This window comes from Lepisma saccharinum, chromosome 4, assembly GCF_977018435.1.
Source record: "Lepisma saccharinum chromosome 4, izLepSacc3.1, whole genome shotgun sequence".
NCBI classification, from domain to species: domain Eukaryota; kingdom Metazoa; phylum Arthropoda; class Insecta; order Zygentoma; family Lepismatidae; genus Lepisma; species Lepisma saccharinum.
The window spans coordinates 115,112,223-115,139,818 of NC_139232.1; the positions used below are offsets into that span (position 1 = coordinate 115,112,223).

Consider the following 27,596-nt stretch of genomic DNA (forward strand, 5'->3'; position numbering starts at 1 on the left):
CCCCCATATATATATATATATATATATATATATATATATATATATATATATATATACACACACACACACACACAACACATACACACACACATATATACATACATACATACAGGTCACGGCCTGGGCATGGATGTTTATGAGTGTCCTTTCACCAATTTCATCATATCATCACTCATCCCCATCTTCGCAAATTAGCCAAAAGTGGGACATAAAGCAAAGTAAAATAAAGCACATGAATCAAACATACATTCAGGTAAAAATTACTGATTTAACTGACCTGATCCTGATAGAATACAGACCAATTAGATACCGATTAATTTACATATCAATAAATTGTCATCCTAAAACTGAAAATGGGATTTCATTTGATAAAAAATATTTTCTGGCCTCCGCCATCCCAATAGCCAGCTATCGCCCATTCTTATTGACGATACGAAAATGTTTTCACTATTGTACACTCCTATTCACAGGGTTTAACAGTTGAAGAGTGTACAACTTTATATGAACAGGCGTGCACAAAATTATGTAAGGTAATGAAACAACCGTTTTGTTAAGAGTGTGTAGCAAAACATGTATTGTCTTAAGTTTGGCTTTCTATTGTTAAAAATGATTGATTGATTGATTTGGTATTTTAAGTCCACGGGGTGTAAGGGGTGACCTTTCACGTAGTACACCCAAATGTCAACCTCACTTCCACGTTAGTACACCCTGGACTGAAGACTAACGAGGCTCTGGCGACTGGCCCCATGGCCAGTATAATTTTGTTTGTATTGTCCTGTTCTTTTGTCCTTATGTGTGCTGAGTGCCCCTTTGCAGCCTCAGCTTTTAACGAAAGTCAGAAGATTTTAATATTTTATGATTTTATTCCTGCAGCGTTAGAGTTGTGATTTGTAACGATAAGGGGCTGGACCCCGTATAATGTGAAGGGTGCAAAATAGCCTTAGTGCTGACGCACCCAAAATTTATTTTAAATTCAAATTCAAATTCCAAATTTTAAGTCCACTTTATGCACATTAAGGCTAATCGGGACTGGACCTACAGTTTAAAGTGGGATCCGAACCACTATGTGTCTCCACCAAGTATCGAACACGGGACCCCTTGATTACAAGGCAAGAACTATACCACTGCGCCATCGGGGAGGTCCTTGTTAAAAAAGAGTATTAATAAATTTCCTGGTTTCCTTACAGGGTGTCCGAGAAGTTCCCGTACCCCTAGATTATATTACAAAGATTATCCCAAGATATACAACGTACATGACATTTATTCATTATAACATATGAATCTCTTTATTTTCATTACAAGATAGTTGCGAGCTTTAAATTACGTTTTAGTACATCGTATGCGTTGTCGTGCACTCACACACACACCACTAGCTGTGCCCGCTCACAGCAGTCATGGCGCAGTAACTGGCATACGCATTCGAGCAGTTCTGTAACCTTCAGAGTAGAGATTCCAACCACGAAAACGAAATCATTGCCAAGCAACCGAATACCGGTCAATTTTCAACACGGTTGCAGCAGGATACATGCAAGAAGGGGTACGGGGCATCTCGGACACGCTGTACAGTTTTCTACGCTTCATCAGTATGCATTCTTTTCTTGTTCTCTTCTTTCGTTGCTTTCGTTACTGGTTACTTAAAGAAGCTTTTACCGAGAATAACGTGACGTCATTTCTTATGCGACTTGAACCTCTCGTCAGACTTTTGCGAAATTCCCCGTTTACTTTCTGGATATTGATAGATGCCCTGTTTGGCCTGCCAATCTTCCTGTCTCCGGACCGTGACGCTGCTCCGGTAATTTGGGACTCTGGGGATGATGAATGGGCTGGCGGACGCCCGGGAGTCTACGCGAAACCCGAGATCCCGAAGGAACCTGCTTATGCGGGAGTGACGGGCCTCCTCTTTAGTCCCTGCGACTGACAAAATCCCTCCTCAGAACTTCCGAAACGACTAACGTCCATTCAAATACCTGTCACAGGCAGGGGCGCTATTATTTTACAAGGGCCACAAAATTAAAATAATGTCACCAAAAAATGACACACAACCAACGATCTGGCACAACAGTTTTAAGTATTGACATAATAAAGTTGCATAAAAAAGGTGCAAAAATCTTGTGCACAAAACTTGAGTATGTTAACAAAATTTGTGCAGAATAATATAGAACCAAATATATTAGTTTATTAGTAGCCTGTGTACTTTCTTCCTCTTCAACTTAGAAATACGCAAGGCAAAATAACTTTAGAAGGTGTTTAATTTTGTTGGTTCTTTTGTATTCGCTACAGTCCGGACTTGCAGGGACTAAAAGTGCCTAAAGAGGCTGACACAAAGGCAGTTAAAACTTGGGAAAATGTACATTAATAGTGAAATTCAGTCACACATTCAGTATGAGATTTGATGTTTGAAGTTCGTTTTATATACAGATAGGTTAATCGGAACTGGACCGAAAAGTTTAAAAATGAATCCGAACCACTACGTGCCGCCACCAGGTATCGAATCAGGAACCCGCTGATTACAAGGCGACGACTACCACTAATAAGTCACACATCCAACATGTAATACCTTCATCACATTAACAGCTGTAACTTGGATTAATTGATTGATTTTACTTAGCTTTTCTGCCACTTTAGGCTAATCGCAACGATGAGGATAAGTGATACGAAATTGGTGAAGGGATACTCACAAAGACATGTCCAGGGCGGGATTCGAATACAGGACCACTGGTTTCTTAGTACGGCGTGCTAACCACTCCGCCACGGAGGTCGGCAAATGATGATGAAATCACACTCACTTGCATTCACTGCGCATGCGCGACCAACAGACCGAGACTATACCATAGCACTCCATAGGGAAAACAGCCCAGTTCGAGCGACAAGAAACACGTGCAGTTTGTCCAGTCACTTCAAGAAAGTTTGACTTTATTTCTGAAAGAAGGTTTCCAAGTGATACGTGTCGCTTGGGTCCAAAAGCTCCCTCTGGTGAAAAAAACAACTTACCTTGACTTTAGTAACCACTTCCTATCCCTGCAGACAGATATATAAAACGGGATAGCAACACAAATACAGTACAATCGTGCTGTAAAAAAAGAAGAGTTATTTTGCAACCGCGTGGATTAAACCATAGATAATACATTCAGAGCATCGAGAGCGGAATAAACCAAACTATTTACACGGCATTTGAACAGAGCTGCTATAATCCCCAGTTACATTTTTTTGCATAATTCGATGCGCTCCTGTCCGCATTGCATTGGGAAACCTGCAGAGATGGTTCCGGTTAAATTCACTCGCGTGCTCTGCCGGGGAGGGAACACGGACATTTGCCGTGTTCACCAATAATGAATGGCTATTACGCCGGTGTTTTGAGCCCCCCGTGGAGACCGCGCAGGATGCGCTCATCCCGGAGGAAATCACGAGGCAGCCTCTTCATTTGCATGTCTGCGCCCGGAACGGCTCCGGACCGCAGAGGATGGAAACACGGAGCAATTTCTTTCCCAGACGCATCTTCAGCTAGTTAGTTACAAAGAGAGTTATGATAATTTTAATTTTGCTAAATGGGGGATTCTACAACCTTCGCCAGTGTATGCTCTTAGGATAAGAAGTCGTCATTTTTCTCTCTCTCTCTCTCACACACACACACACACACACAAACACACTTTCCCTTTACAAATCTCTCTCATTCTCTTTATATCCAACCTTCTCACTGTTTCTCTCTCTCTATCTATCTGTCTCCTCTCCTATCTCTCTCTCCCTGATTCTCATTTGTACTTCCTGTTTTTCTTCCCTCTTTCTCTATTCACAATCTGTGTTTCTCTGTCCTTAAATTTCTCTCTCTCGTTCCCTCTCTTGCTGTTCCTCCATCTCTTTTCAATTTTCAATTTCTCTTCTCACTTTCTCTACTTCCATCCTTCCTAATATATACTTATCACTCCTTCATCCTTTTTATCATTCTTTCGCTACATTTATTTGATTCTCTGTATCTCCCCTCCTCTATGCTTCTTTCTTTCCTTACCTGCCTCTCTATATATAATTCTAAGATCTGTTACTGCAGCTTGAAAATCCGCCATCTTATAAATACATTTACCTATTTCGCTCAAATGCAACATTAGACCATTCCTTCGATATAATCAGCTCAGATAAAAAATGAAGCTGAAATGATCTAATTTTATGGCTAATAGCTGACTGGTAAATTTTGTAGACAAAAAGTATTCTACTAACAACCCATAATCTACTCAGCATTTTCAACATACTGTGAAATATATTTCTAGAGCTAAAGAGGAGAACAGAGAATATAGAAGACATTTAGAACAAAAACGACAGTGTTAAAAAGAAGTGAAACGGAAGCTGCTGAAGAAGTTGATGATAATCAAGAAAATATATCGTTGAATGTAACGCAAGACAAAAGAAAAAACATGGAAAAGAATTTAAGAAGTTGATATTTCATGTTTCTCCTCTGCGCTTTTTCCCTTCTAGCCCGTTAAAGGAAAAACTCAGGAAATTACGTTAAGAATTGGTTCTGCTTGCTGTAAAATGCAATGAAGATAAAGTAGACAAAGGGCGAATGGGAAGATAGGAGGCTACATCTTTTCTCCACCCCTTGCGTTGCTTGTTATTTGCTTAACCGTAGCCTCCCCCTCCCACACGCTCGGCATCGATCGAGTGGAGCGGCAAATCTTGGCAAGGACGCAAAAAAAAAAAAAAAAAAAAAAAAAAAAACTTTAAAATGCGTGGCAGAGAAGCGGCCTTGCAACCCTCCCCCCACCCCCTTCCCTCCTCAGCGACTCCAAAAACTGAATCTTTTGCTCCTTGGTGCGTATTTTCCACGCACGCGTTCTCTCAGACTTCCATATCCGGTTTTGAATTATCGCCCGCTAAGATACCGGAAGTCGGCGGTGCGCGTCCCGTGGATGACTTTCGCCGCCAGGAAATGGATGGCGAAACGGGATTTGGAATTTTTATTCCATTTCGCCGCTTCTGTATCGTTTCCCGCGGTTCGAGGGTGCGAATGAATCTCTCAATATACGACGGCGCGATATAATATTCAACGTGGACCAGAGCCAGGACGTGCAAGAAATCTCTCCATTTGCCTGAATCTTTTCCAAAATTACTTTTTTTCTCACATGCCTTTCTTCCAATATTTCACGTTTGAGTGGGAAGCTTGCCTCATTGACAATGGGTGGCCAGAAGTGGAAGGACTGCGGAAACCACAACTGTCTTGCTCTCTTTTGTTATTTACGACCGCAGTCTTTGCCCTCTGTCAATGTTCCAGGATGGGCCGTGGAATATCCCTGGAGCTTTTTCGTTTCCAGTTCTTAGCGTTCCAAAACTTTGTAGTTATTACTCTTTGTGCGTACACCTTACTCTTGCAGCCACTGGGCACAGCGTCACATGAAGAGTGTTGCCGATATACTGGATAATCTTTCAATATCCTAAGTTCTATGAATTTAAATAACTTATACACATTAAAAATGTACAATACGCGTACAATATTTATTGAAAAATAAATCATTTTAACATTTCAAGAAATAGAACGCAAGAAGTTTATAAACATTCTATTTGTTTTGTTAATATGAAAATTCACAGACTGTTAGTTGCAGAAGGAAGGTTTTTAATTCCTTACGTCCTAAGCCAATGATATGACGTCATTTTGAGGAAGAATGAAAAACGTACACTATTAATTGCAAAAAATAATTTCAATCTTTCAAGAAAGAGAACGCTAGAAGTTTATAAACATTATATTCGTATCGTTAATCTACAAGTACACAGATTGCTAGTTACAGAGGGAAAGTTTTAACTGTTTACGTTCTAAGCCAGTGGTATGACGTCTTTGGGTCAAGCTGCTGCCACATAATTTTAAAGTGGTTAATGACCGACCTGTATAGAACTATCTGGGAACAGTGGAATTCTACGATCGCTACGATAATGAAATTGTGTAGTCTATGCCAAAGCTTAAGTGCAACTCACGCGGACGTAGGTTAATCGGCACTGGAATTACAGTTTACAAATTACATCCGGGAATGTTATTATAATGCGAACTTGATAACCAATACGCTTCCAGAGAATGGTTAAAATGTGTGAAAGGCGGAAAACAAGCGCAAATAAACAAGATTTTCAATATTGTAATAGTGAAAGCAAAAATGTATTCTTGTTATATTTCCATTATTACAAGAATAGTACTTCTGTGTATGATTTTGGTCCTTAAAACGATTCAACTTTTTCCCCTTTAGAACGTTCCATTTTCAATGTTGCTTCTAGCCGTCGAAATAAAGTCACATACGATACGCATGGGCTTTCGTTGAGTCGTATTCATGTCTCGACTTTTACACGATGCGAGACAACTCCTTGGAGGCTGGAGGCGATTCCAGCAGCCGTAAATCGTGAGCACTCTACATCTCTCCAGCGCCTGGACATTCTTCCTTCGTTTGCCTCCAATCTCTTTGTGTTACGCCTTGAGAGAGATTGATGCGACAGACTTCAGTTCCCTCGGTGGCTCCTGTATCTTGCACACACACATGCTTGCCATCGTATTTCCAAAATATGAATTGTTTATTTCTACTATTCGTGGCAGCTACAGGGCTTATACGTATATCAACATCGTTATATAGGGTGTGACGAAGATTGAAAGATTGTTAGATAATATTAGGGGAGTCCAGGTATTATGACTTCTTAATAGTTTCAGTAGCAGTCAATAGGCGACGGGATATTTTGAGATGATGATCACAACAAGGGGCCGATGACCGACCGTTCACTATCGAAAATTAATTATTTTACATTATAAAAATGTAATGTAGTTGCATTTTTATACAGTTTTCATTTCCGGTGTGCCACTGGCGCGAAGCTCGTACTTAACTACAGAACTACGTGTGTACAATATGAAACTAACTATCAGAGTGACAATTTCTAATCATATCAAATAACATTCTACATTATAATTCTACTCCATCTTCACCGGGAATCTTCATCTCCGAACACATATACGCTAGGTTGACGCTCAGCACTGCACTTTTCCCCTGAAGATGAGAGTGACGTTAGCTCTCAAAACCTTGTAATGCTTTCCACAATTCACCTGGTCGATAGCCTGAGAGAATCTTTTTATGATTCTCTTTTACTATCCACTGAATTTTGGCACTGTAGTAAATTTACATTGTTTCAAATAAAATCATATTTTCACTTCCTCATTTCATTCGACATAGTATATTATATATATGTTCGTATAATTACACGAATAATATTGCATATTAACTAATTTGATTGACATATTTCTGTAGGTAACACTTTGTTTCCAATACGATTTCAGTAATTACGTATAACGTCTTCGAGGCATATTGCACAGTGATTCGTATTCAATTTTAAACTGTAGGTCCAGTCCCGATCGACTAGCGTATCTGTGCATAAAGTGGACTTAAAACAATATTTAGAAAAAAGTAATTTTAGCGACTGAATTCGAGTCCCGGAGTTGCCCCCTCCCCACCCCCCTAGGGCTGGCTATGTCAGAATTCGAACCTGCGACAATCGCTGGCGAAATTGTCAGTTCGACACCGAGGCGGCCTCAGCTTCAAACGACCGACACGACCCACTTCGTCCCCAGCCCCGGGTGCTTAAATCCGGGTCGCTCAAAACGACATTCGGCGACATCTTTCATATTGTCATTATCCTCGACGTTAAAACAAAGGCTATTGGAACCGAAAGCGCGGCAATCAGCTTTTACAACCGAGGAAAGTGTCGGCAGAGTCATCTGGCGGCCAATGGCGGCGAACGCTCTTTCTGTAAAACACGGAATTATGGCTCTTCGTCTTTCTTTCGGCCGCAATCTTGCCCCTCTTCAAGGGGTTTTTAGGGCCCCTGCGATTTCGGAGGAGTAATGTGGTTTAATAACGTTTCATCATCGCCGATTCGAGAAAATGAGTTTTTCATGCTCTTTTTGCGACAAGCAAGGATGGGGGACGCCTTTTCGAGCATCTGTGTTTGGCGGATCTGGGGAGGAAACAGAACAAGGCTTAGAATATGCTTCTTGGGGTCCATGTCCCTAGACAGAAATGTCCGAGATCCTGAAGTTATCCGAGAGTATGTAACAGATGAGCGTGACAGGGGGGGAAACCCTTGGGTAGCAGTGACGGCGTGACAAAAATGATTGATTGATTGAATTAGTTTGATTCCATTGAGTGTAAAATCATTTCTGTATCTTCATTAGTAACGGAGATACGAGCGTTTGAAATTTTAGTGATTTCTGCTGTCAAATGTACACCATAAGTTTCTTTTCCAATGTTTCGACAATCAAAATAGATATTATAAAAATCCATGACGACTAAAATCGCGGGCGTGTAAGGGGTGACCTTCTGGTACAGCACCCAAATGTCAACCTCACACCCACGCAGTCCCGTGCGAATTAATCGGAAAAAAATATTTTTATGCATGATAGAGTCTCAAACTTGACTGTGGTTTCATGATGATGAATCTATGACAAATCGTGTAATACAAATTATATAACAGAAAGAAGAACATATTATCTATTAAGAAATATTACGAATATGTAAAATATTGTTTCTGAATAGTGTATTTGATGAATTAGGGTATAAGTACAAACAAATACATAACGTGTGTAGTTATTGTCGTATTTCAATTAATTCGCACGGGACTGTAGACCTCATTTCTGATTGGCCTACTTTATTTGAAATATTTTCTCAACGTTCATACATTTATTAGTGGGCGAATTCACAAACACGTACAGTCCCGTGCGAATTAATTGAAATAGGACAATAACTACATACGTTATGTATTTGTTTGTACTTATACCCTAATTCATCAAATACACTATTCAGAAACAATAAATTACATATTCGTAATATTTCTTAATAGCTAATATGTTTTTTTCTCTTATATAATTTGTATTACACGATTTGCCATAGATTCATTATCATGAAACCATAGTCAAGTTTGAGACTCTATCATGCATAAAAATATTTTGTTCCGATTAATTCGCACGGGACTGTAGGCACCTCGCTAACTGCTTATTGCAGGCCAACGGGGCCCTGGTGTCTGGACTTAAGGCCAGTATAATTCTCTGTAGGCTGTGTGTGTGTGTGATGTCCTGTTTTTTGTCGGTACATGAACTGAGTGTCCTTTCACAAGCTCGGCTTTTAACCCAGGTAAGAATAATTTGGTCCTCATACACGTTTATTTTAGTTATGGTAAGAGTCAAGGTCCCGTATAATGTGACGGGTACAAAATAGCCGAAGTGCTGACCCACAATTTTAAATTCAATCAATCAATGAATTATTTTACGTCGCTTTTCTGCCACTTTTGGCTATTCGCGATGATGAGGATGTGTCATAATATGATGAAATTGATTTCGAAGAACGCCCATGCACAGGCTGTGATTCTAACCCGATACATCTGGAGGTCGGCGACAACAAATGAGTGGGGATGCAGGGGTGTGATTGTTTTTCGCATATTTAGGCTAAAATACTATTTGTTTATCTAATTGCTCATGACTGGTGGGGAGCAGTGTTTGGAAGTAACTAGTTACAAGTAACAGTTATTTTTTTTTTTCAGAAAATGTAACTGTATCTTGCCGGAATTCAGTTTCTGCTGCGATACAAAAGCCCATTCTTTGATACATTAATTCTTGCAAACAATACAATAGATGAAGAGGAAAAGAGAAAGTTGTTGTACTGAATTTGCCTCCTGTCGGTTGGCAGTTGGTAGACTCGAGGTGCCAGAAATTTCAAGGTGACAGGTTTATCTATGTTTCATCTTTCGTTTGGGAGATCTGAATTCCAAAGTGATATACACACCTCGGAAGAGGGGTGGATTTCCCAGAAGTGTGGAGATAAGCTTCTAGGAGGAGAATTCTTTCCTATTACTGATAGTTTGTCAGTGTCAGTTGTGTGCTGTGAAGTGTCTCTTGTTTCTGTAGTTTGTTTCTCTTATAACTTAATCCTTGTGTAAGCAGTATCCGATAGTTTTATTCTTTGCTATAATATCGGATTAAAATGAAAAGGGGCGTATACATTTTAGTGTTTATACGAAAAAATTCAACGGTACTGATACTATCAATGGAACTGAAGAAGACTGGAGGCTAACAAGTGCACATATGAATGGGAAACAATGTAATTGTTTCCACGTGATTTAATTTATCCAGGGGTATATGCTCATATGCTAGGGGTCCCGGGTTCTAGTTCGGTTCGGACATGGATGTTTCTGTTTGCCCAATGAGAATACAGAAAACAGAGAAGAGTGACATACGTGAAAATTAAGAAAATGTTAATAACGGGGGGTACTACCGCATAGGAGTATTCCTTAAAAAAAGAAGTCGTTAGTGTGCCTGACTACCATGCGAGAGACCCGGGTTCGATCCTCGGTGGGGGAGAACCTGGATTTCTTTCCATTCGTTGAAGCGGCTCCGGCTCCCACCCAGCGTCGTATAAAATCGATGGATACCTGGAGGAAACTCTGGGGGGTAACGGCGGCCAGGAACGTGGTGCTGATCACATCACCCCCAACATCGGCCCTGATGAAGACAATGTGGGGCCCTAACTCCACACCCACATATGCCTTCATGGCGTCACGCAAAGCACAGGAGCGCACTTTATTTTGTAATAAATATAAATATACGAAGACATATAGTAGTTGTATTGATGCTATTATGAGGACCACTTATAAGTGTAGAAAAGAAGAGCTCAAATAATTAAACAGCCCGATTTGCCTACACTTAAAACTATGCCAAGAGGGGCTTATACCCCAATTCTTCAAGTGTGATATGCTCTTAATTTTAAGAATTCTGGATTCTAGTGTAGAAAAGAAGAAGCCTCAACAGACAGATTTGCCTACACTTAAAACTATGCCAAGTTCCCATATGATCTTATTGTTTACAGTGTGTTTTTCTGTCAAAATCCCAGGAATTGAATTCTAGTGTAGAAATGGTGAGCCCCCCCCTCAGATTGATTCTGCCATGTGTACAAAGGCTGAATTTCTCAGTTTGTAGTCTATAAGCTTGTCAAAAATATGCCTCTCTTGACATTGTATTGGCTATAGTTGAAATTAAGCGAAAAATACTTATATTCTCATGGCAAAACTTCCCGATCAATACAATAGGACAAGAGCGGGCATGCATAATTAATTGCTTGCATGTTCTTTCTAATATTTTGATCAGTCTCATGTCTCGGCCAACAATAAATCATACATGCCAGGGAGATTATATCTGCTGGCATGCAAGACATATAATCTATACTGTGCCCTTTCATCTTTCAGAGAAAATTGCTATGCTAGCAGATATAATCTCTAATTTACTGGAAGAGCAGAGAACTTCACTCTTCCATGCTCGAGCTAATTCAAGTTTTGCCTTCTTCTGATAATATATACCGAGAGAGAGTTACAAGAATATTTATTCCACATTTCAAAGTCCCACTTTGAATTGTATTTGGCAGAAGTACTGTAGACATAATTCCATGGCTTATATGTTTTATAATAAAGAGGCCCCCCAGGTTTCAAACCTGGTAGAGTGTATGGGCCTCCCTGACGGCAAAATATTGGTATTATTGTCTTGTAATTAAGAGGCCTCTGTGTTTGAGTCGGACTTCTAGAATTGCTCTGTGACTCTCTCATTTCTTACATCATAAACATATGATTTTTCACCTATGAGAATAACACTACATATGGTGTCATCAGGTAATGCCTCATGGAATTCACAGATAATTTTAATGTTTGTCCTGTCATTAACCACAACTTGTTTTCTTTTTGAAGTGTTGATGACAAACATGGGTCTCTGTGATTTAAATTCATCTGGTGTGTAATACATGTCAGTATTGCCAGTAGTGACTCTTTTGTATGATGAAAATGCCTCATATAATGTGAGGAAATCATCCTTGGACATGTCTAAATTATAATTTTCTCTAGGAAATACCTCATTTCTGCCATTTTTAAGATATATGTTCTTGATGTTGCAGCTATCAAATTTACTTGAATTTTTTTCCTGATTATTGTGTCTTCCAGTCTGAAACAGTACCACCACAAAATCCGGCATGTCATATTGTATACTGGAGAATGAATTTGTAGCATCAAACTCATAATAGGTACCAGTGGCAGGTTTCTGTACACATTGATATGTATAAAATTGTAAAGGAACCTGTGGATTTTTTATTATATCAGCTTTGTATTTAAGAGCATAACTGGCTTCATACTCAACAACCGGGATTCTTAGCTCCAGTCTGAATAATGCATTTGCCTTCATCAGGTAGGGTATTAGGCAGAGCTTCCCCTGTAGAGTTTATTGCACTGTACCTCATCAAAGCATTATCATTGGCAGCTCTTCTAAATGTGATTCTTAAACCACCCTTCCACATAATATCTTTGTAATCTGAGAGGAATCCTGGCAACAGGCGCATAGGAAACAATACTGTGTGGCTTTTAGATATAATTTTATCACCAGCCTCAAATCCACCTATTTTGTAGTAAGAAGCCTCGGTTTTGGATAATTTTAGTGTGGCCAAAGCTGTGGAGGTAATTCCGGGATAATGTACTCTGTTTATAACAACACCATGCTTTCTGATCTCAATTTCAGAGAACAGATGTGGCACAAAATTGTCTACCAATCTTATATTTGAATTTGCCGGATAACCTGTACCATCGAGCTTTAAAACATCAAATTTGATGTATAGATCTGCTCTGTGGGGGTGTATAAAGCCATCCCCTACATCAAGATCAATCTCAATCTCTGTGTTGGGTTGATTTAAATTTGCAAATGTCCTCCTGTTTGGAGGGAATGATTGTAGCTCATAACTCTCAATATTTTCCATTTTCTTCTTGTATGTATTTTTATTTAAATATGAATTTCTATGATTGCAGTTGTTGTGGCTCCAGCAAAATCAACTAATTCTTCTTTTTCATTAGTGACCATCAACTCAATATTATCTATTCTATTATGACACACAGGAAAATATAATGTTGGGGATGGATTGTAGATGATGGGCTCCATGAATTCAGAGTTAGGTTTGAATGTTGCAATGATCCCAGTTTGTTTGTGAGTGCCTATGCCATTTGATTTGGTGATCATACCCTCGGCCACATTACAGTGAATATTCAGAGTCTCTATGGCTAAGAATTTAGGTACATTCATAGCAGTGTGTTTGATGCCTGGTTCAAGTTTTGTGTTGTTCTCAAATCCTAACAGCTCTCCTATAGTACCCAGATCCACTGTTTCTGTAGCAGATACAATTTCTACTCTGCGAGTGACAGAATTTTGACTTAACACTACACCTCTGGGTAATTGAGCATTTAGAGTAGATAGATTATACTGCCCTGGAGTGATGACAATTTTTTGATCCCCTACTGCAATTGTGTTGTTGTGGTGTGTAATATTAGGGATCAAGTACATGCCGTAAAATGCTCTGAGAGCTATTGTTTTGGGATACACTATGTCATCATGTAATCTGAGTTTCAATATTGAATTTTGGCTGGTGAGATGGAATACCCCCATGATGTTTCAGATACCACAAGGCCTTTTGAAAATCTTCAATTGATGGTTTATTTATTTGAGACATATATCTAAGAACAGATAAACACAAATGTCCACAATTAACATCTTTGAAGTTTTGAACACGGGCATTATTGTAATAAAGATTAGCTGATTTTAGATATTTTATTAAATTTTCAGGTGGAACACCTCCAAATGAATCAAACACAAATGCCTCATTTTTTAAATATTTAAGATAACAGATCCAGTGAGTGCCCTGATTTTTGTACTTATCCAAATTAACAATACCACACTCTTTGTTGAGTGGTTGCTCTGGCAAAGAATCAGACATGTACACACCTCTAAAATGTTTGATGCCCAGTGCCTTGATTAAAGCTTCAATATCTTGGTTTGTAAGCGGCTCTTGTTTTTTTTAAACTTATTCATGGCTCTCTTAATACCTTTGCCTTGTTTCTCCATGGCCAGGTTATGGCGCCTCTGCTCATCTAATTCTGCCCTATTCTTCTTGGCATCTATTACTGCTTTTGCTATGGCAGCTGATCCCCCAGCCAAGCTCCCAACAGCCCCGAGAGCAGCTAAGATGGCAGGGATAGTAAATATAAATCCCCCCACATGTGATTTTTTCCTAGATTGCTGTAATTTTTTTAATTGGGGGGTGCCAAGTAACAATTTCATACCATGGCCCTTGGCAATACAAGAATTTTTTTTTCTTGCGCTGCTTTTTGGTTAAAAGACTATCAATACTTTTAAGAGATTTAAGACCTGCATAAGGTATTTGATACATAACACCCTTGGCCTTCATTGTAGGTTTATTATATACATATTCACAAACCCCACCCCAGTTTTTGTTTGGTATTCATAGCTATGGTGGTCCCCAATGCTGCTATTTTTTCACTTAAAGAAGCACCTTTGCTTACAAATCTACCAAATGCAGCCTCTTCTAATTTCTTGTCTGCAACATGTCTCTTGTCAAGATCAGAATGTGTGTTGTATGCTATGTCATGGTCTCTACAAGCAGCATCTAGGGGATTAACACCAGGATCACCTCTGTTTAATCTATGGTCCAATTTTGTGCCTGGACCACAATACTGATAGCCTGGAATGTGTAGTTCAAATGGCAGCTTGTTTATGATGTCATTAACAAGCCCCCGACCCTCAGAAATATTCCAAAATTTAGGTGGTAGAGTATTAATAATTTTTATAAGATATCCAATCCCCTTAGTGTCATTCACTATAAAATTAGACAATTTGGTGCTTATCATGTCCATAATTCCAACCTTTTCATTGTAAAAATTGTGGTTGCCAGCATTTTCCTCCCCAGCTTTCACCAATAACCTATCTACAAGTTTCCTGACATCATCAACCCACACAAATTCTTTTGGCAGGGTGTTGTAATGTTTGATTCCACTGCCAGTCTTGATCTGTGACCATATTGGCTTGATTAAATTGTTGTATTTTGCTCCACTGCTAGACTTGACTCTTTTTTGTGTGGGATCATTGTTCTGGTATAGAGCATCTGATTTTATTAATATTTCTTTGTAATACTCATAATCTTGATCTGTATAGCTGCCAGGTCTCTTCCTAGTCATCAGTTCCCACAATCCAGGTGTTCCGGGATACTTAACAAAAGCACCCTTTTCTCCAAGATGAGATTCTGAATATACAATTATATCATCTCCCATAAATGTTACTCTGAAATTGCCAATTCTATGAATGATGCTACCATCCCGCTCTGTGTCAGCATATAAGCCAAAGACCTCATATTTGTTGTCTTTAGGTGTGCTTAAATATTTTTGAGCAAGAAGACCCAATTCAATAGGATCCTGAGTAGCTTCAATTCTTCGAGGAGCAATAGGACTAGGTGTATGAATACTAGAAAGTGGGGTGAATGGATAATCTAATATGTTTCTTGCAGCTACAGGTACAAGCTCTGTGATCAAATTTTGATTTTGCTCTGTAACAGTTTTGATATTTTTACCTAATTCACCAATAGCATCAATAATAGGCTGTTCTGTGCGCTTGTGTTGCTCATAAAAACCTCGGTTCTCTGATTTCCATCCCTTAAATCTTTTTACAAGATAATTTCTTAATTTAAGATCATCAATAATTGGCCTTTTCATGGTTATTTATATATGTTTCAATGTCTAGAAAATTGTTAATATCATTTCTATATTTGCCAGTATTAGGTGTTCTTGTCATATCAATTGTGACAAACCCATAACTGTCCTGGTTCCAGCACTTGCTGCAAATCTTGGAAAAATCATTGTAGCTCAAGTCCCCACCTACATATTCATCATGTATGTGTTTGAGGTTGGTATGATCTTGATGAAACATACATATAAAATTGCTGTTGTCTCGGATCAGCTGCTTGGGTATTTTTGAAAAAGTCTGTGCAAGGTAGAAGCAATCAATGTTTTTGTGTCGGCCCTGTGTAAAGAAATTTCTAACCTTGTTTTGATTATCCAGTATAATGTCATCAAACACAACAACAGAATTATCGAGACATTCATGGAGTTGCTTAACATCTGGTTCAAAAGTGGCTATATCCAGTCCATCATATAGCTTCATCAGCTGCTGATATTTTAATTGTTCCAAGCTCTTAGAGAAGATATACAAGTGCCTGTTTTTCCAGTCTAACCAGTTGGGTGCCAATAAAAAATTATCAATCATTAGTGTAGTTTTACCACAAGCCGATGGCCCAACAATAAGACACCTAATATTATCAGGCAGCAATTTTCCATTTCTCTTATTCTGCTGTTCAGGTTCTGGCAGCCTTTTTATAACATCCCAGGTGTTCATATTATCACTTTGTTTGCATCGATCCAGCTGTGTTCTGGGAGTCCTAGCCATTTGACAAATAACTTGTTGCCTTTTCTGCGGATGATTTTTTCTATGAGATATGTGTCAGGCTGTTTAGTTTTGCTGAGCTCTTCTTCATAGAACCTGCCTTTGAGAATTTCTCCTCGGTGGTCTTTTATTATATATGTGTTAAGGGTCCCAGGTTTAACTTGAACCACTGTAAATAATTCAGTGCTCCAGTTTCTTGTAAAGCCTCTTTTGAATAAGTGATTATATTTGCTGATTCTTACTTGATCACCCACCCTGTATTTGGCTTTTCTTGTTGTTGGCTGATATTTAGGATAATAAACAGTACTGATCAATTTTTGCTCATCAGATGAAGTTACTTCAGAGGGTTTCATGTTGATTGTGGAATGGACCGAGTTGTTATATTTTTGTAGAAGTTCTGGAAGAATATTAATCCATTTATAATTACCTTGAAGTGTAAATTGCTTATACATAAGATTTTTTAGGGTTTTGTTGAATCTCTCTACAATTGAGGCCTTCAGATCACTGTAACTCGAGTAATGTTGTATTGACTGGATTTTAATAAATTGTTGAAACACAGAATTATAAAATTCTTTGCCATTATCTGTTTGCAAATAGCGCGGTGATCTTCCACTCTGACTGATGATTGTCCTGAATGCTTCTGTAACACATTTTCCAGTCTTGGATTTGAGTGGCACAGCCCAGGCATATTTTGAAAATGTGTATATGACAGTGAGTAGATACTTGTAGCCCTTGTTGATTTTGTCTAAGTTTTTCAGCTGTCCACTTGCCATCTCAATCAAGTCGCTCTGCCATAAATCATCTATGCCTTTTGTGACTACTGGCAGTCTCTTATAATTATGTCTGGCTTGTCTGTGTAATTCATCAACAATAATTTGTCTACACATAATATGTAAACAAGAATATTGCAACTATGGGATGTTCAGCAGCTGATACTACAGGATTTTCTAAATATAATTTGTCTCCTATTTGTATATTAAATTCCAGAGAGCCATCATCTTCAACATATGATGTTTCTAATGTATTGGGATCTGTAAAATCCTCTAACTCTACACTGGTGATTTTCACTTTGTTATCAGCATTTGTTATTGATAAGGTAGGGTAGTGGTGTGCCTGTGGTTGAAGCCAATATTTGATCTTGATTGGTCTCAGTGTGCCCCCAACAAAAAATTGGTAATAAAATTGTGCAGGGGATAGCATATATATTTTGCCACCTGGTGTAAATGGTGAATCATATTCTTTGTTGGGGATGCTGTACAATTCAAGAATTACTGTATGTTTTGGATTCTCGATTATGCCTGTTATTTCTTTTTCTGCTGTAAGCAATCTGCTTGTTAAAAATTCAAGATGCTCATTGATGGTCCTAACAATCTCATCGTGCCCCGGCTTGATTCTTATGTCCACAGCAAGTTTCTTGTATTGTTGCACAATTTCTTGTAGCTGGGTGGCAAAAACAGACAAAGCATTTGCTTGATTGGATTCCATGGTCCCTAGCTGTTGCTTGATATTAGCTACAATTTGCTGTAAATTTTCAACAACTGCCAATTTTGAATTTTGAGCAGTAAGATCATGGACCTGTCTTCTGATATCCTCAAACAGGGCATGCAGTTCATTAATATGTTGATTAGTTGGTAGAGTGGCCACTGTCTGAGTAAGTTGTTTGATCTCTGTCTGGATATTCTTGATATCTTCTGATTTCAATATGCGATTCACTGCTCTCTTAATATTTTTAAGTTCCTGTGATGTAGGCAGATTTGATACAGTATTTTGCAAAGATTCAAGTGCCAATTTCACATTGTTTAATTCAGAAGCATCAGCGACACTTTGCATAGCATTTTGGAGCAGGGCTATATCTGCCTGAGTGGGTGTTGATTGTTGTAAAATTTCAAGCTTTGTTTGAATATCATCGATCAAGTGATGAAAATGAGATAGCTCAGATTCAGTGTTGAGGTTTTCAAGCTTTGTGATCTGTTGCTGGACACTGACAAGGGTATCTACAATCCCAGGCAATCGGGATTCTAGAGTTTCTTGTACATTTGCCAAATCACTTTGCACTGCTGCTATTGTACCTTCAAAATGGGTTATGGTACTTTGAATTTTTCCAAAATCTTCATATGTTTCAAGTTGCAGCTTAATATTGGCAACATTCCGAGTTATTGCACTCAAAGCATCAGAAGATGGCAAATTGTTCATAAAATTTTCAAGTGTCTCAATTTTTTCTTTAACCTCGGCTATGGCATTGTTCAAGGGGTCCAGATTAGGTATCTCCAGTGACTGAATCTGTTCCTTTAGAGTGGAAATCACTAGATCAAAATCTTCTTGTGATTTTATGCTTTTGACAATTGTTTGGAGCTGTGTCTGGACATTATTTATTTGCTCTTCTAATTGTTGTTTCAATTGCTCAGAGTTGTTAGCCTGGGTCTTAAATTTGGCTTGAAGAGCTGGTACAGCTTCTTCTAAACTTTGAAAATTATCCAATGTAGCCAAATCAGTATATTTCTGAAGCAATAATTTGAGTTCAGAATCAATTTTAAGAAGAGGGTCCATGCATTGTGATTGCAAATTTGTAATTTCTAATTGAAGACTGGCATTCAGTGTGGTTTGTAAAGTTTGTAAATCACTTCTTAATTTCTTGACTCTGACATCAAGCATCAGAATCTCATCACTGTGATCTTCATGTCTTGTATGGCCAAATATATCATTAGGCATTTTTGTTTTAGTGGTTATTTATTATTGAATATCTAATTCTTAATTCTATAAAAAAGGGTATAAGCTTGTCATAGGATCCCGGGACTTCAATATATAAGCAGTCACCAGCAGAAACAGTATATACAGTGCCAGAAATCATGTTTGAGTGCTTAATTCTGTAAATATTTCTCCCTATTGAAATTTTGACATCACCCTCAGGGGTTGTAATAAATTGCAATTGACCACCTACAGGTAATTGGTAATGATTTAAATTATTGTTAAATATGTACAATGTTTTACCTGTTTCATCATCAACATCTGTAAGTATGCTGTTCAGATGAATAATTAACAAAGCGCTTAGTTTAGATATTATATCAGAAGAGGGTGATGGTGTTGACAGCTCCATAATAGCCTGTTTTTTGAACCCAAATAAGTTCATAGGCATGTTTATTTATTTCAAATCATGCTCTGTGATTGGGCATTGATTACCATTTTTCAAATCACAATGACCCCATGGTAGAGTATGTATGCCACATGACAAAATGCGTCTCTTATCATCATGTGGGTCCAGAGCCACTTTTCTTACAATATTTGTAGTCAACAAGTGATTTTTACTCTGAATTCTGGATTCTGATGTTCTGATTGTGCTACATGATTTGAGGCAATTTTTCTCATCTTCAAATTCAAGCTCTTTGTCTACAGTCACTTTGCCAATGCCCTTGGCCTTTTTGGCAACAACACCACTACATGTTTCAAAACTATAAATCTTGGCCCTTAACCCAGCAAATGCCACAATAACATCACCAAGTGTCTCATCTTTTAACTTGCCAGGCACCTTTTTGTTGTGGGGTTGAATCTCTGTATGTTCACTGGTATCAAAGTATTTAAACAATTCAGGCTGTGACATATCTTGATAAACATCTTCTGTCTGAATATCAAGAACAAAACTATCTGTGTCCATGTACATCAGTTTTACACGATCCTTATAAAAAGGCTTCAACACATCATAATACAATTTTAACATGTGTAATTTGGCCAATTCCAATATCACAGCCCCCACATAAATAGGCTTATCAAACTTAATCTTTGTTTTTTTCATGTTGAAGAGTGCCATATTTTCATCATAAATTCTTCTATAATTGAAATTAGGCTTTGCAATCAATTTTTTGCTCAGGCTGGGGTCAGTAATTATTTTAACATCGGTATGTTTTCTGATATTTTCAATAGTTTTGCCATACACAGAATTGACCATCAATTTAAACAAGGCCTTATCAAATTGGCTCATTGAAGATGTTCGAAGCTCTGTGCTTGTATCAATATATGGTTTCAACCATCTTGAGTGCCTGAACCTCAAAACTTTTCCAACTTTGGTCACTTGAACACCATGATGCATCAGAAACTGGAGGTTTTTGTAATATATGACATAACCCTGTTTTGGATCCAGTGTCATCATGAGCTTCTTCTGTTTAGAGCCAGGTGAGCACTGAACCTCAGGAATTGGGGGCAGATCAGAAAATTTGTTGTGTAAATCATCTGGAATTGTCAGATCAACCTCTAAGAATAGGCCATAGTCACTGCCATCAAAATCCTTAAGATCTTCAATATTGAAATCTTCAACCCACTCAAGCCCTGCATATGGCAGTTTATCGATCATGGCATAACCATACAGGCTGTTTGCATCCACATACAATATATAATTTGATGGCAGTGCTGGATTATAATCAGGAATATATTTGTTATTAGCTCTGGCATATCTCTGAGAACATTGCACCATGCCCCCTCTTATACATTGCTCCATAAACAAGTACATATCTTGATCTTGGATCAGATCCAATTGCATTTTAGTGTTTAAAAACATTGCAGACCATGCTAGGCCCGGAGCACTGTAAAAATACATTGGATCCAGTTTATAATTTTGCATAGAAGATTTTCTGAATGCCTGAAGTATATCAGCTAAGAGAGTGACATCAAGTTTTAAATAAGCCATGTGATAATCACCAAATATCTGGCATTTTAAATTGTTCCCCATCAATTGGGCATGGTGATAATCATCATCAGTGATTCCAGATCCTCTGATTTTGCTGTAAAACTCTTGTTGTGGTGGCAGAGAACACTCATCAAATTTAGAAAAATCTGTAACATAATCATATGGATATACACCCTTCCGCCTAATTAATTTCAGGTCCTGATTTGGAAACAAAGCACATGTGATTTTGAATTGATCATCAGATAATTGAGTGGCCAGTGTAGCCAGGCTAGCCGATAAAATTCTGTATGAATCAAGAAATCTTAAGTGAATAGGAACACCATTAACTTCAATTTTCTTGCTAATAGCAAAATATTTCTAATCATTTTCAGCTAAAATATTTAAATTCTGCTTGTCAAACCCCTCGTACCTGATCAAATAATGAAAATCATAATTGGATGCACCATGGCAAAATATGGGGACAAATTTTGGTCTCTGGATCTTAATATTACAGCTATTACACAGGGCCATTAAGAATTTACCATCTGTGTGAGAATGGTGTTTCACCTTGATATTTTTATCTGAAAATTCAGAATCACATACCGGGCATTTTTCAGCATTGTTGAAATCTTCAATCTGTTTCTCTGTTAAAGGCAACATAGGTTTTGATTTTAATAAGACATTAGATGCTATGTCACGGCACTCATTTTCTATTCTATGTGCAAATTCTTTGATGGCATCTGCTCCCATGTATGAATCTTTTTTACTAACAACACCATCCTGTACAACAACATAATAAAAACTAGAAGGTTCATGTAACTGGTATGGTGTAATTGAAGATTCCTCAGGGTCTGGGCTACAGAATGCAAGAGGTTTGAGATTTGATTCAAAATCACAGACTATATATATTGGGTGTTCCAACAAGGCTTCAAACTTTTTGAATTTTGCATTTTCACTTGGTATTGGCATCACCATATGAACAGGTTTATAGTTGCCACAGTATTTCAGATGCTCAATTAACTTGTCTTTAGCAATTTCTGCATTTTTTTCACGAACCCCATTCACCATTTTTTGACCATCAAATACAGTTAAACATCTTCTGCACAACTTGAATATTGTCTTAGATTTGTCTAATTGTTTTCTGACTAAAGCTTCAAGACTGTGTATCAGAGTGTAATGATATGTGCCATCCCCTTCAATTAAGAGCAGATCAATCGGAACAGCAGAATCATCATCAAATGTACTGATTCTGAGAGGTGCTATCAAGCAATTGCCACGGCCAGTAGAACAAATAAATACATTAATAGATAATTGTTTACCATTAATTTCCCTCGCCTTTTTTTCAAATTTATCAATATTCTGAACAGACATTGGATATTCTAAACCCTCCATTGCTTCATCAAAATTGTGTTCATGCTGTTTATAATAACTTATTCTCTCAGGATGCCTTAAAACTGGATACAAAGCAGCTAAAATACACCACAAAAAGCATTTCTCATCATTATTTTTTACATTAACCACGGCTTGTTTGTTTTTAATATTGGCAGGTAATGGCAAATATGTAGATCCTTGTAATGGGCTGAATTCAGAAATATTAACATAGAGCTTGTGTGGAGAACCGCATAGGCTCCATCCAGACTCTTTTGCTGCAAATTCCGAGTGTTTAATATTCAATTGATCTATCAAACTGCTTATTATTTTGTTTGAATTTGCATTTGAATATACAGGTACAGTTTCTGTTATGTGGGGCTGTGTAAATTTTGTGCCGTTTGGTTTCTTATATTGTGCAAACAATTTGAGGGACAGCTTATAAGAGCCATTTTGTGCATTTAGAATTGCCTGCACATCAGGATTTATATTGTTCAAAAGATTCTTAATACCACATCTTGGCTCTGATTCAAACCGGTAATCCCTAAGTTGGCCATTAAAACTGCTATGGATAGGTGCTTCATAGCGTGGCTGCTTTGCTGCTCTAGCATTAACAGGTGCTTCATGCTTCCTTTTCAGACCAGATGTAGATGGTTGTGGGGGCAATGTTGATGACTGTACATAAGAATTACACCTATGCCTTTTGTAATATGCCTTGCTTAATATTTTATGGCATCTTGGACACATTTTTGTGGCCTTTCTGTATTTCTTACGGTCGCAAATATGCCGGTGCCTAGACCAATTAGAACTAGATATATTTTTATTACACTGATTGCAATATTTTTGTTTTGGCATTTTTATTGTTTATTTATATAAAATTTCCTGGTCCAAAAAAACAGAACTATAGACAATATGCCAAAACAATTATAACAGCAGTTAATAGCTGAGCTGGTGCTTTTATACCCAGACAACAGCAATAACTAGGCTCTGGTGATCCCCAATATAAAATAATTTTGCTCTTTTATGCTGTTGTACAACACACTTTACCAGGTTTCAGATCTGGGAGCTATCAGTTGTATATCAATTAGCAGTAATTATTCTCAAAATCTCACGTGTGGAGATATTATTTTGCCACATGTATTTCAATCTTATACATTTTATCAAGACTCAAACCCGAGCCTCTTGTTTACAAGACAGCAATATTAACACTTTGTCATCAGGGGAGGCCTCACATTTTTACCAGGATTCAAACCCAGAGCTCTTGTTTACAAGACAGCAATATTAACACTTTGCCATCAGGGGAGGCCTCGCAAGCAATTTGCACGCCTGCCCTTGCCCTAATATATTAATCGGGAAGTTGAAGAGCAAAAAAATATAAATATTTTTGGTTTAGTAATCAGAAGCTTCTGTATTTGAGTTAGCCCCCTGCAGAATCAATCTGAGGGGGGGCTCACCATTTCTACACTAGAATTCAATTCCTGGGATTTTGACAGAAAAACACACTGTAAACAATAAGATCATATGGGAACTTGGCATAGTTTTAAGTGTAGGCAAATCTGTCTGTTGAGGCTTCTTCTTTTCTACACTAGAATCCAGAATTCTTAAAATTAAGAGCATATCACACTTGAAGAATTGGGGTATAAGCCCCTCTTGGCATAGTTTTAAGTGTAGGCAAATCGGGCTGTTTAATTATTTGAGCCCTTCTTTTCTACACTTATAAGTGGTCCTCATAATAGCATCAATACAACTACTACATATTATGTACCAGTAACATAAGTAAAATACATGAAAGTCTTCAAAAAATATTTTATTACAATTAATGGTCGATTTGTGTAATTTGGTTGCAAGAACATTTTCAGCAGAAAGTAACTGAGTTACTATTTTAAATGAGTAACTGTAACTGTTACTTTTTAAGCAAGTAACTGTAACGAGTTACCTTTTTCAAAGTAACTTTCCGAACACTGGTGGGAAAGACGCGAACTTGATTTGTAGGGGGCGCTCTGGTGTCTGAAGCTGTCATTCTTAGGTAGATATCAACAAATGCATGCACTTTAGGAGGGAACAGCCATTTTGGAAAATGCCTTCGAAAGCTTTTGTACACCCAACGGCAAAAGTAGTAGGCGTGACGTCCCATATATTCTGATTCAGTCTGTTCACCAATCACCACAATGTGACGATCATGAATTGAAGTAAAAACGTTAATAAGCAGAGGTCAACATCTGATTCGCTTCAACTAAATTCCACTCCTTACAACAACAGAATGAAGCATGAAAGAGAGAATTAAAATAACTATGAGCAATTTGGCAACCATTATGTACCAACATGACCTAAAGGTGCACTATGAAACTTCCTGTCAGAGCTGAGGAAAACATACGAGTTGAAAAGTTTACGAATTTCATAAATATACACGAAATAAGGCAGGCGTTCACTTTCATTACGTGAACATTTATTCTAAAGCAGAGAAAACTTCATCTGAAAGAGTGAGAGAGAAATTACAAAGTTTGCCTTGGAAATATCGGACGAAAGAGCTACTTCATTACAACTTCCCAAAAAGCATTTCCTCTGAATAGATCCTCGCGAGCTGAATCCTTGAAAATGGAAATCAGAAATTACGAGAATCGGTTCGAAAGTTTTCTTTTCGAAGAGGGACATAAAAGAGAAAACTCAGGAGACTCCTAAGTGATTACGCCGTAAAATATTATAAAGTCTCGCATCAAAAGGAACAGTCGTCGGAAAGGGTAAAAACGTTTCAAAGATTCGGGGGGAAATGTGCCTCGTTTTCCCCCCTGGAAAAAACCCTGCGGACGTCCATGGACAAGATTATTTCAAAGATAAGAAAATGACTCGTTTAACTGTCAATTAAGTGCGTCATGTTACTTTTCGAGTGGAGCAAGCGAACGAAAATAAGTCCTGTGGGCAAGTAATGACTCGACCAATGAACGCGCTAGAGGGAAAGGGATTGCATGGAGGGTGCAACGCGACTGCAGCTACCAGTTATTGATTTGATTTTCTTATTTAGCATTGCTTTTCTGCCACATTTTGGCTAATGGCGACGATGAGGATGGGTTATGAAATTAAATTGATGAATGTACACTCACAAAATTACCCATGCCCAGGCAGGGGAATGATCCCGGAATCCCTGGGGTCGTAGTGCGCTGTGCTAACCACTTAGCCACGGAGGTCAGCAGGTTGTTATGTTGTTCTGCATAAACATGGAGAGTTTTCCGTTCGAGACAGAGACGGGACAAGAAGCGACTCATCTATCATGAGTCTTAGCCAGGTATCGTCTAGATATCATTCCCATTGATAAAAGCGCCTACGAAGCAGAGAAGAACGTCTGCTCCTTCACCATTAGAAACATACACGATAAAACAGAAATAGGAGTACACTTTTTCCTACTACTGTATTATTGACACTGACTGTACAATTCGTAAGTCAAGAGGATCATGCACTTCTCGCACCCAGCGAAGTGTATCTTAATGAAGCTGACTGCCAGCGGAAGATGATTAACTCCTTCGTAAGCATCTTCCCGCTCATCGCCCCTTTTTTCCAGGATCTTCTCTCTCCAGATTCTCCAGCCAGATCCATCAGCGCGAGGTACGCTGGAGTAGGGATCGGTGTGATGATGGTCTGTAACCGAAGTGCTGCGATCAGAAGCAATGAATCAGGATTAATGGTGCGTTAATAACATATTCTGTCGGGTTTGGAAAGGTTCGTTTACCTATAAGAATGAATGTCTGTATCAGAACTATTTCAGTGGCGGAGGGATACTAGTAAGGACACAAACATGCCAATGTACACTTCGACGGTTTCTGTGGCCGAGTGCAATAAGTGATCGATCCATGGTTTTGGGTTCGAGTGCCGGTTTGTGTGTGCTGGGAGGGAGCTGCAAAGGGTGACCTTTTCTAAAGACAGCCACAACCTCTCTTCCACGTAGCACACGCTGGACTGTATTTGCAGACTGACGAGACTCTGGCGTTTGGACTCGAAGTATAATCCTGTATGGAGCCCGCGTTGTGTTCTATCATGTGTGTTTGTGAGTGTTCCTTCATCCAATTCATTATCACCGTTCATCCCCATCGTCGCGCCGAGACAAAAGCGACGTTAAATGAACGAATTCATTCATTTTTGCCTGCATCTGTGGCGGAGTGGTTAGCACAGCGCGCTTTGACGATAGGTGTTCCGAATTCGAATCCCTGCCTGAGCAGGGTGTTCTTTGTGAGTGTCCCTTTGTCAATTCCAGCATATCATCACTCATCCTCATCTTCGCAATTAGCCAAAGGTGGCAGAAAAGCGAAGTAGTGTGTCACATCACCACTTAATTGCTTGTATTTTTTCATTTAACGTCTCTCTTGTACCTACTACATAGGAGAATCGCGACGATGGAGATGATTGCTCATTAAATGAAATAGATGAAATGATAAACGTAACACACATGACCTGGTCAGGATTCCAAGTCAACGCGTTCAGCCAGCGAAGCGGCTCAGTTTCATCTATTCATCACTCAGCTGAGATTAGCGTAAAGAGGTATAAAAGATTTACAAAATAATCAAAATAGTATCTAACTCAGTTCATGGCATTTTTCACTTCTCTAAGTCAACATCTAGAGCCAGAATGATGCAAAAGCAAAAATAAAAACTCAGTCACGTACAAAGGAAACGCTCATGCATCAATTCAGTCCCTGCTTTTTAGCAGCAAGTATACCCAATGCGTTTTCGTGTAGCGTTTCATGCGCATGCGCTAGATTCTATAATGGATACGATTCTTATATCTGAAGGGTTAACACGAACGTTACTAGTGGCGCCAAGCGGAAGGTTTGAGCAAGTGAATCTTGAGAGGGTGGAGCTACATTGCTCAACGCTGAAAGTCAGGGTATCATATCCACTATGTGTGTTTAAATGATATTTACTGAAGAATTATGGTTCAATTTGTAGTATATTAATCACATGTCACCAAAGAGAGCTTATTCCGTCATCCAATGACCTCATTCGCCGTGCGAGTGACACGGTGTCGTTTGTGATGGGACACCAACCTCTACACCACGAGAGATAGAAAATGTTCAGTTTTGTATTTCGAAATTAGTCTCAAAAAGCAGTTGTGATGATATATATTCGGCCGTTTAATAGGGTGACGATAGGATTTTTTATGCCAATTACATAATTATTTATTGAGAACATTCCAGATAGAGCAGAGATGGCCATCTTACACTGATATTGTAAAGAATGAAAAAAGCAAAAAAATAACAAATAACACAAAAATGAACAA

General features: G+C 38.4%; 1 protein-coding gene across 5 annotated transcripts in view; it reads right to left on the reverse strand.

Annotated features, from left to right (window-relative positions):
* inaE (inactivation no afterpotential E) overlaps positions 1 to 27,596 on the reverse strand; it is a 264,162-nt gene that overhangs the window by 123,420 nt on the left and 113,146 nt on the right. The gene's annotated exons all lie outside the window — the stretch shown is intronic.